Below are 10442 nucleotides of genomic sequence, written 5' to 3' on the forward strand. Positions count from 1 at the left end.
ACCTCGGAGTATTGCCTGGCTCCTAGCTACGTTAGGCTTTTGTGGCGGTTTACGCCGTTGATATTCGAAATGGCGGCGCAACCGAATTCGCGCGACTACCTCACAAAGGGGATTTGGTTCCATTTTTTGCATTTTTTTAACAGCTGAAATTGCCACCCCCTTCCTAGTTAAAGAGTAGTTCAGATAATAAAGTGTATTACAGAACATGCATATTTTCACTGTAATTTTGAATTCTTCAGACGACGTAAATGGGAAAAAATAATTCCAACAGGTGGAGTTAGGCCTGCTATTTACGGTTTGGGGGTTCATTTGAAACTGCTGGGTCACTACCATCGTGGTTTGAAATGCTTTTCCGATCTATTATTTTGCAATAAGTTAGCATTTCTTCCAGAATAATTTCCTCAGCTAATGTTGCATTCGTCGAAAATTGTGGGTTCAACTTAAGTCAGCCAAAGTTGGGCACTCCGGGACAGAGATCTGCAGCAATCATATGCATGTTTGCTCAGAAGTAAGTGCCATTCACTTCAATGGGCCGTGAGGGCTTGCTTGTTGGCTTCTAGTAGAACAGGATGCTGGACTCTTCCTATGTTCTTATGAGGTGGTAAACTCTGCTTTTTTTTTTTAATGAGGTGCAGGGTTGGCAACCCCTACCTGGAATGCCCTTGCCTGCTTTAACATGGCTGCTCCAAACCTCTTTACAGACTTGACCCATCACTGCGGAGTAAGGTTTGGGAAATAAGAGTCAAGAAGTTCTCTACCCTTTTCTGCCTATCCTGTGGGCTGCTATAAACTCACTTTTCTTATTGGTACTACTTAACTGGCATACACCTTTCTTTCACAACATGAATAAAACTGTATCTGTTTAAATCCGGACTCAAGTGATATATCAAATGAATGAACATTACTTTCAGCAATTGGGGAAAATGCAGATGGTTGTAATTACAAAAGACTGCATACAGCACATAGATTAATTTCCTTTTTAATAGTAATGCCACTGATGTTATACATAAGTGCTAATGTAACTGAGTCTAAAATAAACAGAAAAATTTACACAGGAAACGACAGATGAATTACATAGGAGTTGAATGCAGACTTCAGTAAAAATTAAAGTTTCTAAAACAATATATTTAATTTCCTCTCAAAGGGTTCATGCACTTCCTCTCCATTATGATCTAAAGCTATTCTCACACATTATTTTACATAGTGATCATCCCAAACCTGCTCATACTCAGCAACTGTTCATATTCATATGCAACTGTTTAAAACCCTTCAGATTACCTGGGCTGCTCTGCTAATGCCTACAGATAATGTATATTTGCTACTGGCAATGTTTATGTACCAGCTTCATTTTTAAAAGAAGAGGTCTCAGGACTGGCCCTAAAGATTTTGCTGCCCAGGTCAAAGTGCAAAGAACCCAAGAACAGCTAAGCTATTTTGACAGCTGCAGCAGAAAATCCTGCACACATTTCTCCTCCTCCCTGGCAGGAAAAATGCAACAATAACACTTTAAATAACTTATTTGCTGCCCTTTCATGACACCCCAAATCAGCTGCCTCAGTTTGCCTTAATGGTAGGGCTGGCCCTGCTGTGACCCTCTAATATGGAATCTCAGAGTCTCATTTTTAGATGTGCCAAGTGAGTGGCAAAAAAAGGATGCACCTCATACTTTTTATTATACATTCACATATTTTGAGTTTTAGCACCAAAAAGGCTTCCAGGGGTCAACCTCAGTGAGTCTTAATTTAAGGGCCAAACTAGACATGACTTTAAATGTGTATTTGCATTTAACATCTAAAAGGTAATCAGCATCAGTTGACCGGAGCTGAGAATTACTAGGATAGCAGCAGGAGGTAGGGAGACGGAAAGCAACCCTTGCTCTCCTGCTGTGGGCCCCAGGAAAATCTCTCCTTTAAAGGTGCTATTTGGATTGGCAAATTGACACCAAGGGAGGAGGATTGTCTTCCAAAGCAAATACCAATTTTACATTTAACCAACCTGAATGTTAAATTCATTTAACAACATATCTAGTTGGCCTGTCACTTAAAGCCTGATACCATCTATAAATTATATTTGAACACCCTCCTCTTCAGTTTTGATTCTATTCACAGTATCCAGTGAGATGTGGGAGAAAGAGAACTTGAGGGAAAGATCTCCTACAACCCTTGTGTAAGATCTGAGCATGTGCAGCATTATGTAAGAATCTCCTGATTTATATTACAGAGGAATATCAAAGTATGTTTCCTTTACTGTCCAGCATTCAGCACAATGTTTGCAATTACTGTTGCTGATTTGTCAGAATATTGTTTTAATCTTGTGGGCATTAAGAGAAAAAATAGTACACAGTTATTTATTTATTAGATTTGCATCCTTTGCCCCCTCCCAGGCTGAGCAAGTTCAGCCTATTTTTGCTCTTACCTCCTCTTGGTGAAAGCACATGAAATTGTGGTCTGATAGGGGAGAGAGACCTTCAGTTGTCAAAAGCATACAATTAAAGCTCAAGTTCCAAATTAAACTTTACTGTAATTGTTGTTATGTGCCTCCAAGTCGACCACGACTTATGGCGACCCTATGAATCAGCGACCTCCAACAGCATCTGTCATGAACCACCCTGTTCAGATCTTGTAAGTTCAGGTCTATGGCTTCCTTTATGGAATCAATCCATCTCTTGTTTGGTCTTCCTCTTAAGAACATAAGAACATAAGAAGAGCCTGCTGGATCAGGCCAGTGGCCCATCTAGTCCAGCATCCTGTTCTCACAGTGGCCAACCAGGTGCCTGGGGGAAGCCTGCAAGCAGGACCTGAGTGCAAGAACACTCTCCCCTCCTGAGGCTTCCGGCAACTGGTTTTCAGAAGCATGCTGCCTCTGACTAGGGTGGCAGAGCACAGCCATCACGGCTAGTAGCCATTGATAGCCCTGTCCTCCATGAATTTGTCTAATCTTTTAAAGCCATCCAAGCTGGTGGCCATTACTGCGTCTTGTGGGAGCAAATTCCATAGTTTAACTATGCACTGAGTAAAGAAGTACTTCCTTTTGTCTGTCCTGAATCTTCCAACATTCAGCTTCTTTGAATGTCCACGAGTTCTAGTATTATGAGAGAGGGAGAAGAACTTTTCTCTATCCACTTTCTCAATGCCATGCATAATTTTATACACTTCTATCATGTCTTCTCTGACCCGCCTTTTCTCTAAACTAAAAAGCCTCAAATGCTGCAACCTTTCCTCATAAGGGAGTCGCTCCATCCCCTTGATCATTCTGGTTGCCCTCTTCTGAACCTTTTCCAACTCTATAATATCCTTTTTGAGATGAGGCGACCAGAACTGTACACAGTATTCCAAATGTGGCCGCCCCATAGATTTATACAACGGCATTATGATATCGGCTGTTTTATTTTCAATACCTTTCCTAATTATCCCTAGCATGGAATTTGCCTTTTTCACAGCTGCCGCACACTGGGTCGACATTTTCATCGTGCTGTCCACTACAACCCCAGGATCTCTCTCCTGGTCGGTCATCGCCAGCTCAGACCCCATGAGCATATATGTGAAATTAAGATTTTTTGCTCCAATATGCATAATTTTACACTTGTTTATATTGAATTTCATTTGCCATTCTCCCGCCCATTCACTCAGTTTAGAGAGGTCTTTTTGGAGCTCTTCGCAATCCTTTTTTGTTTTAACAACCCTGAACAATTTAGTATCATCAGCAAACCTGGCCACTTCACTGCTCACTCCTAATTCTAGGTCTTTTTCTACTCCCTTCTGTTTTTCCCAGCATTATTATCTTTTCTAATGAATCATGTCTTCTCATTATGTGTCCAAAGTATGATAACCTCAGTTTCATCATTTTAGCTTCTAGTAATAGTTCTGGTTTAATTTGTTCTAACACCCAATTATTTGTCTTTTTGGCAGTCTGTGGTATCTGCAAAGCTTTCCTCCAACACCACATTTCAAATGAGTTGATTTTTCACTTACCCCCTTTTTTCACTGTCCAACTTTCACATCCATACGTAGAAATCGGAAATACCATGGTCCGAATGATCCTGACTTTAGTGTTCAGTGACACATCTTTGCATCTGAGGACCTTTTCTAGTTCTCTCATAGCTGCCCTCCCCAGTCCTAGCCTTCTTCTGATTTCTTGACTATTGTCTCCATTTTGGTTAATGACTGTGCCAAGGTATTGATAATCCTTGACCAGTTCAATGTCCTCATTGTCAACTGTAAAGTTACATAAATCTTCTGTTATTACTTTAGTCTTTTTGACATTCAGCTGTAGTCCTGCTTTTATGCTTTCTTCTTTAACTTTCATCAGGATTCTTTTCAAATCATTACTGGTTTCTGCTAGTAGTATGGTATCGTCTGCATATCTTAAATTATTTATATTTCTCCCTCCAGTTTTCACACCACCTTCATCTTGGTCCAATCCTGCTTTCTGCATGATATGTTTTGCATATAGATTAAACAGGGTGATAAAATACACCTGTCTCACACCCTTTCCGATGGGGAACCAATCGGTTTCTCCATATATACTGTCCTTACAGTAGCCTCTTGTGCAGAATATAGGTTGCGCATCAGGACAATCAGATGCTGTGGCACCCCATTTCTTTTAAAGCATTCCATCATTTTTCATGATCTACACAGTAAAAGGCTTTGCTGTAATCTATAAAACACAGGGTGATTTTCTTCTGAAATTCCTTGGTCATTTCCATTATCCAACATATGTTTGCGATATGATCTCTGGTACCTCTTCCCTTTCTAAATCCAGCTTGGATGTTTGGCATTTCTCGCTCCATATATGGAGCCTTTGTTGTAGAATCTTGAGCATTACTTTACTTGCATGGGATATTAAGGCAATAGTTCGATAATTACTGCATTCCCTGGGATCCCCTTTCTTTGGAATTGGGATGTATATGGAACGCTTCCAGTCTGTGGGCCATTGTTTTGTTTTCCATATTTCTTGACAGATTTTAGTCAAAATTTGGACTGATTCAGTCTCAGTAGCTTGTAGCAACTCTATTGGTATGCCATCTATTCCTGGTGATTTGTTTCTTCCAAGTATTTTAAGAGCAGCTTTCACCTCACATTCTAAAATTTCTGGTTCTTCATCATACAGTTCCTCCGTGAATGAATCTGTCATCCGGGCATCTCTTTTATAGAGTTCTTCAGTGTATTGCTTCCATCTTCCTTTTATTTCATCTCGGTCAGTCAGTGTGCTCACCTGTTGATTATTCAACACCCCTACTCTTGGTTTAAATTTCCCTTTCATTTCTCTAATCTTTTGGAATAGGGCTCTTGTTCTACCCTTTTTGTTGTCCTCTTCTATTTCTATACAGTAACTATTGTAATAGTTCTCTTTGTCCCTACGTACTAGTCGCTGTATTGTTGCATTTAGGGTTCTGACTGTGTTTCTATCTCCTTTTGCTTTTGCTTTCTGTCTCTCTTTTACCATTTTAAGAGTTTCTTCAGTCAACCATTGGGGTCTTTCTTTTTTTTAGCTAGAGGTATTGTCTTTTTGCATTCTTCTCTGATAACGTCTCTGATTTCATTCCATAGTTCTTCTGGTTCTCTGTCAACTAAGTTTAAAGCCTCAAATCTGGAAGAACTCATGTTCATGGAAAGAACTGGGATTCAGTAGAGAAGGCAAGGTGGAATTTTTCATCAGTCTCCCCTTTCCCCTCTGCTGCAACTCATGTTGCTTCAGACTCCTCTCAACCCTCTAGAGTAGATTTTTGAGGGGGAAAGGAGCTGAAGGGGATGGGGAGATTAGCAAAAGTCAGCTTTCCCTCTTCAAGTAGCAGGAGCATGCTGCAAGTGGACAGAACTCCTGTCATAGGACACTCCTGCCGGAAGAAGCTTTGGTAGGATCTAAATCCACATGTCCAACATATACACGCAGCAAGATGAGCCACTGATGCCTTTCAATAGTCCAGGAAAATGGAAGTTAAAGTTGAGAACTAGTGATTGGCAAATATGTCCATTTTGGTTTCTCTGTCTCTCATTTTTCCAATTTTAAGCTCAGTCCTTCCTATTTCCACATTTGTTAGCATTCTTTAAAAAAGTTCTCATGAAAATTCATCAGCATTTTAGTGTGAGTTTCTCCTAATATAAATATTTTATATGCAATTTTGCCCAATATACACTTTTTTTTGCAAAGCAATTTCCCCTCATATAATGCATTTTAAAGTTATTTTCACCAATATATGCATTTGTATTCACATTTTATTCATTTTGGTACACATTACATGATTAGAGAACTGCACTGCAAAATTTGGAGAAGTACAAATTTTGAAAGATGGGTAATTTTTTATTTGCATCTTGTTTTGGAAAGTGCAAATTAGGTAAATTCATCTTTAAATTCAAACTTAATTGAGTTTCTCACCCCTCCCTAGTGAGAACTGGGAGAGATTTCTCGTGTACTCCTGGAACAGAACCATCAATATTAATTCCAGCTGGAAGATGCTGGCAATATAAGTACGTTACTGTATAATGGGGAAGCTAGGCCATAAGTACCATGTACATTGGATAATTAAACAGACATGCTCAGGCCACACCAGACAGAACTGCTCAAGCTGTATGAAATTAACGAGGGCAATGTTTGCACCAATAGTTTTCACATGCTCTACAGGCATGCATATGAGATACTATGATCTTCTCCATGTCCACAGTTGATGGAAGCTGTATTTTGTATTGCCTCACCTTCTCCACTATCAGAACATAGGGTTGTATTCAACATAAGGCTAAGGTGCTGTCAGTGCAAAGATTTCTTCTTGCACAATGGAATGATTTCCCCCTTGTCTCATGTGCAGGAGGGTAGGTGGAAATCCCATTTTGCTAGCGCTAATCCTTGCGCTAGTACAAAAGGTTAGTTGAATACTGCCCATAAGAATCTTGATATGCTAATTGTGTTTTGCCATCAAAAGCTGCAAGCCTGAATCTCCAATAGGGATGGGTGAGAATTTTCAGTTCACCTTTCAAGCAGAATTTATTAAATTTGCAATTTCCAAAACAATATGAGAACTGAAATGCAGCTATCCTTCAAAATTCACATTTATTAGAATTTTGGGATGCAGTTCGCCAACTACAACATTTACAAAAATGCATATATTAGGGGAAAGTGTGCATAAATGAATACATGAGTTACAATAACGTGCAAAAAGCCATGAAATGATGAGAAATGGTTTGCAAAAATGTGAACCTTTGTCAAAACTGCCTACAAAAATGTGTTTATTTGGAGAATAAACTAAAATGGTGGAGAATTTTCATGAGGATTTTTAAAAAATAAATCCACAGATTATTGTAGAAATGTAGATAACTGAGTTTAACATTGGAAAAATTAGAAACTCAGGGGACCATAACAGATCTTTTAATCTCTAATCTCCAATTAAATAAGGCATAATTTAATAGTTCCCTAACCTCCTGTATAATTTTTCTGCTGAAAAATACCCAATCTGGTGTTTGCTCTGTCTGGAAAACTTACACTAATGGGCATTGGCTATGTTTTAATTTGAAGTGCAGGAGCTCCTCCTGGCAACCACCATAGCCACCTCCTAAATAGTCCATAGCCATGGCTTCACAGAGTGTACAAATATGCATTCAGCTGTGTTGATCTAATATTTCAGAAAGAGTAACAGGCCATAGCATAATACCTATTTTAGTGGTATCACCTTACAGTCAGACTAGTGAGCTGGCAAAGGGTGGCATATTGGTTAGCATGTTGGACTATGGCTGGGGAGATCAGGGGTCACATCCCTGATTACTCATGAGGTTTGCAGGGTGAGCTTGGGTCAGTCACTAAGCCTAGCCTATTTTAACAAAGGTATAATGTGCTAGGCTTGCCTCTCTAAGCTTACACCACTGGCAGATACCATTCCAGCAGAATATGCCATTGTTCCTCTTGGGAAAAAATACAGGATGTGTACTTCCTCATGTTCATGCTCCACTACACCACTGAATGTATCAGTGGCTGCACAATAAAATAAAATAAGATAGGGGCACAGAAGGAGCAAAGTGAATTTCTAGGAGTGCAAGTCTTTGAAAGGTATACTATAAGAGCCTTCTCCAACTTGGAGGCTGTTAGATATTTTGGAGGCTGTTAGATATTTTGGACTGTAAGTCCTATCAACTCCCAAGCCAGCACTAAAAACAGACACATGTACACACAGCAGTTAATTTGTCTCCATTATTAATGATGAAACAATAGAGACCAAACTGAACCAGTTTCTTTGTTAATATGACACTGAAATAATGTGAATGGAGTTAATCAAAATGTACCCTGAAGGAGTTTTTTTCTCCTTCCATTTTGATAGGTCATTTCAAAGTTCAGCATAATAAGTGCTTAACTCCAAAATAAATATGAATGCTGTTTAACTCACAAGCGGCTCCCTAGTGTTAGTTGTCCCTATGTCTTGGCAAAAATTAGAAGATCTACAGTCAAGCCATTAATCATTGATATGATCAAGTACAATTTAGCAATTTCTTCTAAATGCTTAAAATGATATGTTAAGCTTATTTTGAAATATTTGTATAAAATATTTTATTTGTCTGCTTTATATCCCACTGTTCAACAAGTTCCCAGTGCAGCTTGCAAAAATTTAAAAAGAACAAAAAATAAAATAACATTAAAACATCACAGTATAAAAGAGCAATATAGAAGCAGTCAGCAGAATTAACAAACAGCAAAGAGCATAAAAACAACATTTTAAAAGCCTGGGAAAATAAAATGGTCCTTGGCTGGTGCCGAAATTCCATCCAGGTTGGTGCCAGATGACTCTCCTGGATACAATTCTGGATAAAAAGTAGAGCTTTAGCAGATCTGAATGTAACAAGATATAAGATCTCATTGTGACTTCCATTCACTATAGCAACAGATGATTACATATCGATCCCTTTCTCACACACTCAGTATTAGCTGAAATCTACAGAGCGATTAACATATGGAAAAAACCGACCCAAGTGCTACTCTGTTTAGTTCTGTCTCAATATCTACTCATGCAATGTGGCAAATCAGTTTAAAGATAGTCATTCATAGTCTTGCAGCACAATCCCATGCATGTTTACTCAGAAATAAATTCCATTATGTTCAATAGGACTTACTCTCACTTAAGTGTGTGCAGGATTGCACTCTGAATCAATCTCCCCACAGAAGTGCATCTGGCACTTTCATTATATGAGTATGCTGAAGATGTACTTTATCCTGGCCTTTGACACTTGAGATACGTTTTCAAGACCCACAGTATTCCTGTGACTGTGATTTGTTTTAAACTGTTTTTAATATCGAATTTTAAATTGTTGTAACCTGCCCTGGGACCTTAGGATGAAGGGCAGGTAAGAAATCAAACAACAACAAAATTAAAATCTTTTATTTGCCAAATAGGTTGGGAAAAATCAAACTTTTTTTGTCACTTCATTCATGTATCTAACATTTTTCATTTGCAGAGTCCTTCAAATCTTGTTCCTTATCAGAACAACTCTGTAAGACAAGCCATCATTCCAATTTTGTATCTTTTATATTTTGTTTGCAAGAAATAAATCAGTATTATAGGAGTATAACTGAAAAATGTTATAAAACAGGTTACAAAACATTCCTCTTCCTGTCACACACACATTTTAAATCTGGTCTTCAAAAATGGCTGTGCCAGCACACTAGTGAGCGTGCACAGGTCTTTTTCACAAGCTCATCAAATGTACAACCTCCTGCTAGGACACCCAGATCTACATCTATTGCAAAATAGTATCTTCACCAGAATAAATTTAAAAACGTAAGGCAGACAGATAAATGAGATAGAAGTATTCCAAGTAAATCCTTGCTTCCCTTCATTGAGTCAGTTGCTCCCCCCGCCCCCAAAAATACCAAACTTCTAGACTCCATCAGGCAAATTTGGCACAAAACTACCTACACAATCCAAATTAGATGAGGGTAGATTTGTTTTGTTATTTTATTAAATAATGTAGATTGATAGGGGGAACTGGATAGTTCAAAAGTATTGATGATTAAATATGTGGAGAAAATTCTAAGTTCTAAACATAGTATGTGTGTCTACAAATCTGTCCACATTCATACTAAAAATGTGTATGAAACATGAGAATGAACAACAGTGCAGTTGTAGCACTGTGTAATGTAACTAGTTACCCAAGAAAGCTATTGCTCTTGGTCACAAAAGTTGCCATTGCAGTTTAACTAACTTTAAAATAATCCAGAAATATAGAAGAATGCTGAAAGGTAAACAGTATGTTTTCACTTAAGTTTATACAACGAATTCAGACACAGTGCAGACTTTAGGAGCATAAATGAATTCCTGTGTATGCATGAGTCTTACATCTGCATCATATCATTCACACAGCAGTTTTCCTGAAAACCTTTATCTCTGTAAAGTACCACATTCAGACTGCAAAACAAGTTCTGTGGCCTTCTGTCATGCTTATTTTCAAAAGGTTTTTACTGTATCC

This window comes from Rhineura floridana, chromosome 1 (assembly GCF_030035675.1).
Source record: "Rhineura floridana isolate rRhiFlo1 chromosome 1, rRhiFlo1.hap2, whole genome shotgun sequence".
Classification (NCBI taxonomy): domain Eukaryota; kingdom Metazoa; phylum Chordata; class Lepidosauria; order Squamata; family Rhineuridae; genus Rhineura; species Rhineura floridana.